We start from the raw sequence: 11015 nt of genomic DNA, 5'->3' as shown, positions 1-11015 counted from the left end.
GGACTGCATTTATCATGACAGAAAACTTTAACACCATTTATTTCCATTCCATAATTATTTTATTTTTTATTTTATTTTGTAGGCAGTCACTGTAGGTTCATTCCGCGCGCGCGTCAGTGGCGTTTGTATCACCAAGGTAACGGCAGAGGGAAATTCGTCTGCTCAGGCAGCAGGACCGACTGGGGATCAGATAGGGGCGGAGGAGGGGTAAACCAGTAAACGGACGGCACTCTACCGACAGAGCTTGTGTCCTCACAAAGCTGACATGAACTGTATCACCGGCTGGCTGTATTTTGCGCATCGCTTTTCCTTTTGTGTTCATGACTTTGGACGCGAGATCACGGAGACAACAGAGTCAATTTAGGCTCCGGTAACAAAAAAGACAAAAGATTTTGGCAAACCTGGGGCTTGAACACAACAATACCGACAATATAAGAGAGGTGAGCTCCGCTTGTTATTGAAAGGTCTGCGTGTTCTGGATGTTTTTTCCTTCTTTTGTGCTTTAGAGATAATGGATTTGCGTATTATAACAACTTGAGGATAAGAAGTTGGGTTTCTTTGATACACATTATGTTATGATGATCGTAGATACGGTGCTACATAAATCTTGACCGATGTCAGATCGAAACTTCACACCATGTGTGATATTTGTGAAATACACTAACAAATTAAATTCTCCAGGATCAGAGAAACAGCTTAGATTTAAACTTTGCGGAAAGAGTTGTGTGTGTGTGTGTGTGTGTGTGTGTGAGATGAAATACAGTTAATATTGTACAGTAGGCTAATACTGCCAGGAGCACCTGACTCCTCTTAAATGAGCCTTCAATGGTGAATGCAAACCCCTACTTGATAGTAGCTATTAGTTGATTCACGTAGTAAAGTTGTATTTTTTCCACAAATGTAAAAACTTTAAGTTGTCATGCCTTGCTCAAACCTTGAACAATGATACTCAATGCCAAGGGGCTACCTGAAGTGAGAACATGTTATTGCTTGTTTCCTGTTGACACATGTGAGAGAGCTGTCGATTAGAAACCCTGGCTCATTTTAAAAGACCAAGGAAAACAGAACTCCGTCAAAAAGCCATTTTCCCACCGTTCCTGCAGACGCTGATTCTGAACTTCCTGCTTCCTGAGAAAGACAAACAATAGGAGACAGAAACATGTGACATCCTGATCATGTATGTGGGGAACGGTGACGCACTTCAGTCCAAATTTAAGGAGCAATGATAAGCAATGCTTTCTTTGTTTTGAGGGTTTGTTTTGGGAGCAGGTGATGTAATTTAGCTAAATTAAATTCAATTTAAGGGATACGCTGGTTGGTTGGGACTTTTTGTTGTGTGTGCATGTGGTTCAACAATTGATTTAATGCCACAGTGGGTTATACTTTATGGTTTTATGATAAAAGCACATGCACACATTCAAACACGCATGCATTCTATGGGGAGCATTAAAATGGGGTTTGTTTTCCCAATTGTTTTAAGCTATTAACTGATATAGAAAATTGTGTCTCTGATAGTCATTTTCCAATCAGGGTGCTTTAATGGATTTGCCTATATAGAAACTAAGCTTTTAATGTTCAACTATCATTAAAAGCAAGGTTTTTCTCTCTTGAGGTTTTTAGGGTAGAGTGCTTAATTGAAGCACATTTGAACACTTCCCATCCCCCTTCTCCTGAATGCATTTCTGATATGGTTTTTATCTTTCTGCCCAATTGCTTTCCTTTAACACTGCTCATGATGATGCTGTTATATGATATAGTTGTAAATCCAGTATGTTCAACATGTGTAACCTGACAACTAGCTCACCTTCCTGTTGCACAACAAAGGAAGGCTGACCACAAAAGATAATATTCCTTGCCTGCCCTGCTTACACGCTGATGGCTGACGCTTCCTGAAGTGTTACTTGAAAATGGCCACTTTAAGGAAAGAGAGTTTTGGCTTGCTTTTTTCTTTAGAAGGGTGTTTTTAAATGATTCTAGCTGAATCTAAATTTGCTTTAGATTTGATTGTCAGTTCTCTCTGTGGGTTGGCAGTTATCTTTAAGCTTGGAAGTACAAATCAATTCAAAGCCTCTGCATTTAATGGTGCTGGCAATGCCTCAGAGGGGTATGTGGATTCAGTTCAATTCAATTAAACCAACTCACTTACAAAGCAAGTGTGACCCGATGTCGTATAATTGATCCCTTATTGCATTAAGGACACTGGTTTCAGTCCAATTTGACTGTGTCCTTAGAAAGGCATACTGGCAAATCTAGCATCAGATGGTTGAGATGTTGAAATGTACAAAGTACATTTGTAGAACAGATGAAACTAGATACTGTTTGCTTTGCAGATGTGTCTAGTAATGGGTGCCAGTTTTCTCAGTAAGAGTCATATGGAAATTAGAATATTTTTGTCAAAATAGTGTAAAATGTACCCAAAATTTAAGTGGGTCATTGTTTTTGTGTGTCTAATAGCTGTTTCTGACTTGTTTTTCCATTCTTTTGTCTTAACTGGAGTATTTAAATTGTCCCGGGGCAGCTCTGAAAAACAAAGGGCTCAAAACTGTAGGTTTGGTGGTCCATAAACCTGTCCTCGGGATGTAAAAATTTAGACCTATCAACCAATTGCTATTTATCCATATTGCCCCTTCAAAAAAAAGGTTCTGATAAGAACTGGTACAAAGCTAAATAATCAAATCAAAACGATTATGTGTGATGCTATTCTGTTCCAATAATTGAACTTTAGCTTCCATGATACCCTGCTACTATTCTCCAGAGAAAACCAAAAATGATCCCTATAGTTATTACTCATTTTCTCTTTTCCACTGGCAGGCATATGTTCAATTACATTCCATCAATGCCCGAATGAGAGCGACTATTAATATCAGTCCACCTAGACACAGAGAGGAAGAGCTCATGATAATGGGCCATCCGCTGCTGTCTCGCCTACCACTACTGTTGTATGTGTGTGTGTGTGTGTGTGTGTTTCCTCGCTCGCAAGAGACCTTGGTATGGTAACATCCTTGCTGAAAAATAGACATGGCCTACAGTCTGGATGGAAATCAATAGAGTTGTATGGTGCTGCTCCACATAAGTGGTAGCGCTGGAGGGAATCATGGCTGATTCTTCAACATTTCTGTGTTTTATCAAGGGATAGTCTACTGTTCTTTTCAAGGGAGGTAGTAAGTAAACATTATCAGAACAATATTTCATAAATATTGGGTTAGTAGCACATATACAGCCCTAAGGCCACAGTGACACTGAACTGCAGGCGGGACATGCAGGGACACAGGTCAGGAGCCCTTTTCATCTAGCAGATGGTAAAGGAATTGCTTTTCATATTACTATGAGTGACAATCAAATCCACCACATGCCCTTTGCTTTTTAATGATTATTCAGCCTTAAAGAAACATCATTTTTCAGCAACAGATATGTTCCATTAGTTGTTCATTTGAACAATCGTCTAAGCTGTTGGACTGCAGTTGTAATTTGTTTATTATACAGAATTGATGATATTTTAAACTGTGCGGTGTTATTGAGGAGAGGAGTCATATTACTTTAAGTTACCCAACTTATGATTTTCCAAACTGATCCTATGAGAAAACGTGACTGTTTCGTATCAATTTATTTAAATTAATAGTTCACTTAAAAATGAAAATTCTGTCATCAGATCTCAAATTCTGGCCTTTGTATCTTTGCCCCTGAATTAATTCCCCAACACATCTGCAACCTCTTATCATTCTTTACATGATTTAAAAATCATTGAAAATGGCTTCTTGTTTCTTTATGATCTGATTCATGTTATGCATGTTGTTATCTACGCTTAGTGTATCTGATTCTGTATTGTTTTATTTTTTTTGTGTCCTGTTGGGTTGATTTGCTAATCTACATTATTGTAAAGCGACCTTGAGTGTGTAGAAAGGCGCTATATTAAAATAAATGTATTATTATTATTTATAAATGTGGGCAAAATAGTTTTGATTTATTTTTAAAAAAATACTTCCCTTGATCTGAGCGGTACAAGACTTGGCTACTTTTCTAAGTTTGCCTCCTGAACACACACATTTTATTTTGACTCAATTCTACAATGTTAAGTGGGTGAAAAAAAAAAACTCCTTGATCTTTTTGGTTCAAAAATAGGCACCCATAGAAATGAATGGGAAAAACTGTAATTTAGAGCATTCTGAAATAAGCCAAAATAAGATACCAGATGACAGCAAAGTCACTTCATCTTTAGGTTTTAGAACTTATTGGAATGATATTTTAATGTAGTTACAAAATAAAAAAATAAAACTACATAGTAATTAAGGTACTTTTTGAAGTAAATAAATTCAAAAATACCCCCAAAATAAAAAACAACAACACCATAAATGGATAGACAAAACTTTATCAAAGACGGTGATATAACATTTATAATAAATAAAAATTAGGATCACACCTGAGTCCTCTGTGCCCACATTTGTCCACAATTACAGGATTAATGGCTATAAAGTGAAGACGGTTAGAGGGCTACACTACCAGAAACACCATAGCAACACACTAAAAATTATTCAATGTAAAAATGATTCAGAATTCTCAGAACTGTCCTTTAAACACGCTCTAACTTCTCTGCTACTAAAGATGACCTCTGCTTAGATAGAAACTTGATACTTTAGCTTTAGCCTTCAAACACTGAAATATGGATGACTCAAAGAAAGAGATCTGACTTTTTTCACCGTAAGCTGACCACCAGGTATGACTAGCCTTGGGGTGGGGGAAAGGTCTTGACAAAAGACGATGACCTTCTCATGCCATCAATGACCAGCAAGAGTTGAATGAATTGTTGCCTAAAGGGGTTAGAAAAGCTTTACAGGATTTTGACTAAGCCTGTTGTAATTTCTTACATCATCAGCAATTTACAATGAAGTCTTTATCTTTTCTTCTGAGAATGGTGGCAACTTTGCTGAATTGCTTATTTTTTTTATCTAAACAAAGCAAAAGATCTTGTATGACTGTATCATTGTGATAAGCAAGGAGTGCAGGAGGTGGCATGTTGTGATCCAACTTGTCATGTCTGTGAATTACTCTCTCATGCATTTGCTTACCCCGCTGTGCCTGTCTTGTTTATTTGTTCTGACACATGGCATGTGTCTGTGGGCCATTTACCCATATGAGATTGGATAAAGATCACAGTTAAAGTAATTTGATTGTTCTATCCCTCTGTTTTCTGTTCGTGGAATCAGTATAAAGGCAATGTTCAGAAAAGCATCTTATCATTGGTTACTTATTGTTTCAAAAGTGTATTTTATAGGCCTACATATGCAAATTTGCATAGTGTTGCTTAAAATGTTGCTTAAAAAACGCATTTTTTGCATACTTCACAGTATTTATTTAGTAATCCATTCTGAACAGCCAAAATGAACACAAATTTTTTCATCCACCACATGTTCAAGGACAGGATTATTTTGCATGTTTGGTCAATTCTGATACCAATCTAGTGTTAAATGAGATATAAACAAATTGAGTTTGTGTTCCTTATCTAAAAAAAAAAAAAAAAACACTTACACATGGCCTTTTACAGCAGTAGCCTTAGCTTGAACCCAGCCTGTTGTGCTGCAATAGAAATGTTATACATAACTCATCTGTATTTATTAAAACAGATTTTTCCATCTGCAAATATTTTTTCCCTGTCTTTTAAGCCAGAACGGAGGAAAATTGTCTTTTTAGCATAGCTGAAATTAAGGTGAAATGTCACACTGATTTTGAAGGATATGATAAGAGACAAGGACATAAGGTTCAGTACAAATGTTTTTACATGTTAACAGTGGTAGCTTGCATAATATAGTTGGAGATGCATTGTGAAGCTGGAGAGAACATTAAATATTAATAAGGACAAGAGCCAAGAGAGATGGAATAAGCTAAACACTTCTTATGCTTCAGTAGCCCTAAGATTACAAATTCACAAAAATGCGCATGTATAAACATATCAGGGTGAGGGTTCATTCAGTTATGAACTTCAGAATGTTTTCTGAATATAATGTGATTGTGAGTGTGTACATCATTTTATAAGAAATTGTCAGTAAGTTATGTGACACATATGAGGGAAAATGCTATAGGCTAGGTCAGTGCTTCTTAACTGGTGGGTCATGACATAAAATAAGTCATGGAAAATGCTAAATATAAAATGCAACTAATCAAATAAAAATAATCAAAATAAAAATTGTATTATAATTTTTATGGATGTGAATTGATTTCAAAAATAATAAATGATGAATCATATATGTTCTTTGTGATTAATAGCATGAGCAGATAAGACTAGCTATGAAAAACAAAATCGTAGCCTCAGGAAGAGAATAATTGAGACCGCATTAGTTTAGTTAATTATTTACACGCAGACATGTATATTTATTAGGGAACTGAAAATGCTTGCCATTACTTTTTGGGTTGACATCAACGTCTGTGCATCCATTCAAAATCTATAGTATTTTGGTCATTTGAAAAAAGCAGCCAAAAAGGTACCGGTATATAACTGACAAAAGTTGCTTGTCATGACCTCATTAACAAAAAACATGAACAAAACAGGTACAACTATGCAAGCTTTGCAAGTCTGTCTGTCTTCCTCTTTATCTATTCATTGCTCTCTCTCAGATTTTCTTCTCCGACATTGTCTACTAAGAGAACCCATTCATGGTTTTCATCTCTTGCAAATGATATTTAAGCCCAGTGGCCCCACGTTCTCAATCTACCATTCTGCAAAGTCCCTGCACCCACAATCCCGTGGGGACCTTATTAAAGGGGGCAGACAGACAGTACGCGCTGGGCAGAAGCAGCAGTGACCACCTCCCCCGTCTGCTCCGTGGCATCTGTGTTATGCGCACACACTCACACCCATCCTTTTTGTCATGGTTCAGAGGTTTCAACATAACCCAGCTCTGTGTGCTATGGCCTATATCAGCCCCAAATCCCAATCAGACAGACACTTCAATGAGCTCTCTGTGACAACGAACTACTTAAACCCCATCTCAACACATAAAGCAAAGACTTACTGTAATCTAAATGCCTCGAGGCTTAAATATTCATGAAGGCTTACGCTTACATTTTTTAAAATCTTCATAAAGATATATAAATATAGCAAAGACTTTCTGAAGAAAGATTTTCTGAAGAAAAAGTAAGTGGTGCTAGGTGATGTGGGTGGTTGCTAGGGCGTTACTATGTTGTTGCTAAGGTGTTATGAATAGATTGTAGTGTTTTGTAGTTAGGGTGTTCTGGGTGGTTTTTTGTTTGCTCGCTAGCCCAAGTCTATTAATATTCATCAGATACGTTACTGTTAAAAAAAATACTGCAAAACAGTAATATTCTAAAATATTATTAACATTTCAAATTCTATTTTAATATATTTTTAAAATGTATTCCTGTGATGGCAAAGCTGAATTTTCAGCATCATTACTCAGATTATTCAGTCACATGACCCTTCAAAAATCATTCTAATAAGTTGATTTAGTACTCAAGAAACATTTCTTATTATTATCAATATTGAAAACAGCTGCTTAATATTTTTAGGTACTGTGATACTTTTTCAGAATTATTTGATGTATAAAACAGAAATATTTTCACGTTTTTACTATCAACATTGCTCCCGTTTTAACAACCACCAAGTGAAAATCACATGTTTGATTGTTTATGAAAGATTTAAAGTTTCGAGGTATCATTTGATGCTCAGCACAAACAATGTAGGATGGGGTTAAACTCCATATCAGAGCCCTATGCGTTTTCCCAAGGCATTTTAAATTATAATGAAACAGAGCTGAATTTATTAGAACGCAGCCTGCTCTGATTTTGATCTCTCTGTGTTATGAAAAGCATTATTATTTTTACAGATTACAAAACAGATGGTCTGATATCACAGCTCTTTTATTTCATTTCAGAATATCATTGATTTCCCTTCCAACAATCCACCTGTCAAACCATCTGTAACCCAACAGAGACCTCAGTCAGTCAGTCAGTCAGTGGGCTGGTCAAACAGCCGTTTGGTGTTGGCTCCTGTACAGTGGCATTCCAGTAATGAAAGTGTAATGCAGACACTGCACATCTCAAAGCACAGTCATGCACACTTTTGGGGCCATCAGCTGTTGATGTGCACGCTTGTACTTTGGAACAGCTGCATACCATCATTTCTGAGTGTGTGTGCCCTCTGGATGCATAAAATGCCTTCCCCTTTAAGTCAATTTAATATGCTCATATTGCATTTGGTAATTGATGTCACATTATTGCTATGCTGGGGGAGCGCACAGGGTGACGAAGATGGCAGTTCTGTGCCGCCCTCCTCTGGGTTCCTGGTGGAAATTAGCTCATTAATACAAATCAGTGTGAATGGAACCATGGGAGTTTGCCTTGGCACTGATAAAGAGGAGATAGATAAAGCTTGAAACAAAGAGAAAAAGACAGAAAAAAAATTCCCAAATAAGAATTCTCTGAATCTTAAAGATGCATTAAGGAATAGTTCATTAAAAAATCCCTATTTAATTTTTTTTAAATCTATTATTGATTAAACCTCTTGTAGTCCCAAGATTTGTAGGTGTAGACTTTCTTTTGCTGAAGAACTTCGTTGACATAATGTTAGGGCTGCTCGATATATATATATATATAAAATTATCGAAATACCGCAGATATCAAGCGTATCGAGCGTTCGGCATCTCGAAAGATGTTGATCTTTGTTTTCGTCCTCGTCCTTTCCACGTCTGTTGCCATGGTTACCATTGCAGTACGAGGTCAAACCTGGCGGAAACCGGGGGTAACGCGGATATGACGTCATGGCGACTCCTCACCCCTGCTCACACGCCCGTTTCCTTGGTTAAAATCGCAATTTTCTCACGATTTACAAATAGTTGAAAACATTTGGGATATTGTAAGTAATCAACTAAACAAAATATATAACATTGTCCTAGTGGTTTTTGGATATTTTACTGCAAAAATCCTGCATATTGTACCTTTGATTCTACTGTGAATTTAATTACCACCTTCTGGCCCAGTCTATGGAATTGCTGTTATTTGAAGGACTACTTGACTACTTGCGTCATATAACACAACATGCAGTTGTCCTGTTTGTTTTGGAAATACAATAGGCATTTAATTACTAGCAGGGTGCCATCAAGCGTCAATGCCATTAAAATGAATAGGATCCTATGTCACAAGAGAGCTTGAGTTTATGCACATGACACTGGACAATTGCCAATGTGTGAGGTCATCATTCAAAGCCGAGTTGAAGCTGTAATTGTATCTCGGTTTCTGTGGCAATAACGTGTAACGTTTGTAAAAAGCATGCATTGCTCGCAGACACAAACCGAAGCGCAACTCATCACTAACTCGTAGGGCATATATATATCTCCCAGATGTTTTTGCCTTTTAAACACAACATGTGGAAATTAGACTTGCCATTTGATGTTTTTCCCCCACATTGATGTAAGTCTTTGTTTTTGCTCACAATGTGCTTTCTTTTGAGTTTCGGCCTAAAATATGGCTTCAAAAGCTACAGCTGTGTTTACTTTTAAAGGTGCAGACAGCATGTGAACCTTGGTTTCTCTGTGTGTTTGTGAATACAGGCAATTCGTTTTCAGAGAAGCTCTTGTGTAAATCTTATGTTGTGTGTGCAAATTTTACGTATATGATGTGCATTTTATGTGTGTTTGTTTTTGTTCTTGCTCTCTCTCTCACACACACACCTGAGAGGTTTAACCAGATACTTTTGTTAGATGTACCCAGAGAATTACCCAAGACTTCCATTGGGAATGACTATTACTCAGTGTATTCTATGCTGAGCTAAATATATAATCTACTAGGATTCATTAATCAACAAATTATATAACAGGAGAGTTTGCGTCACATGTCACATTCACGCAAACAAAAAAATATCAATTTTCAGTATATTTGAACTATAGGGGTATTATAGGGATAATTGATTTTGAAAATGAATATATATACAGTATATATATATATATCAAATTAGTTAGATTCAAAACATATATTTAAGTGTAATGTCCACTAAAATGTTCATACATTTTTTTTTTATTATATATTATCATTTTATTTTAGTATTTTTCAGAAATTATGTGAGAATAAAGAACTGATGGAACCATATGAGAAATTGGTTGAACAACGTCTATTATACTGCCATTATACAGACATATTTGAATAGAGAATTCCTTGTTATTACATATGTTAGACTACCGTTATTATGGAAAATTTTGAATTGTTTTCAGCCTGGAGTTTTTTATATTAAGGTTGAGGAGGATGTAAGATCGATGTAAGACTAGAGGATGTCCTGTTACTAACCCCCATGTTTGCTCTTACCAATGCCACAGGCTCTCTGAATTCCCAGAATGCACTGAAACCCTTGACTCTTTGCCTCTTAGCATCCAATCAGCGCTTGACATCAATGGTTGCTCTGCTCCATGAGGGAACTTTTGAGCAGCACTGGTCTCAAATTTGTCAGTCATGGTTTGAGGCTCTTTACACTAATGCTTTTTAATCAACAGGTTTTTTTTTTTTTTTGGCCATATTACCCATATACATATCCTATGAGCTGTGGCACTGCAAGAGGGTTGTGTTTGCTATTGCTAGATTTATGGTTAGTGTTAGTGTGTGTGTACAGTACCTATCAACAGTTTGGAAATATTTTTTTTTTTTTATGTTTTTGAAAGAAGTCTTACTTTCCCCAAGGCTGCATTTATTTAATCAAAAATAACAGTAAAAAGTCAAATTGTGAACTAATATTATTAGGGTTGTCAAACGATTAATCACGATTAATCGCATCCAAAATAAAAGTTTGTGTTTACGTAATATATGTGGGTGCACTGTGTATGATTATTTTGTATATAAATACCATGATAAATACACACACATGCATGTATATTTAAGAAAAAAATATTATTTATATATAAAATATTTATATTTATATATGATATAAATCATATATAAATCTATATACAGTAAACATGAAAATATTTCTTAAATATATACAAGCATGTGTGTGTGTATTTATATATATATATATACAGTAT

At 36.1% G+C, this 11015-nt stretch overlaps 1 protein-coding gene across 1 annotated transcript in view; it reads left to right on the top strand.

Annotated features, from left to right (window-relative positions):
• The first annotated feature begins 212 nt into the window (after positions 1-212).
• frmd4ba (FERM domain containing 4Ba) overlaps positions 213-11015 on the top strand; it is a 50515-nt gene continuing 39712 nt past the window's right edge. The window contains exon 1 of the mRNA XM_089134361.1: positions 213-440. The gene's annotated coding sequence lies outside the window, so the exon portion shown is untranslated. The remainder of the gene's footprint in view (positions 441-11015) is intronic.

This window comes from Pimephales promelas, chromosome 8, assembly GCF_988280905.1.
Source record: "Pimephales promelas chromosome 8, fPimPro1.hap1.1, whole genome shotgun sequence".
Classification (NCBI taxonomy): Eukaryota; Metazoa; Chordata; class Actinopteri; order Cypriniformes; family Leuciscidae; genus Pimephales; species Pimephales promelas.
Note: the sequence above shows the minus strand (reverse complement) of the source record. Positions and strands in the feature narration are given on the sequence as shown.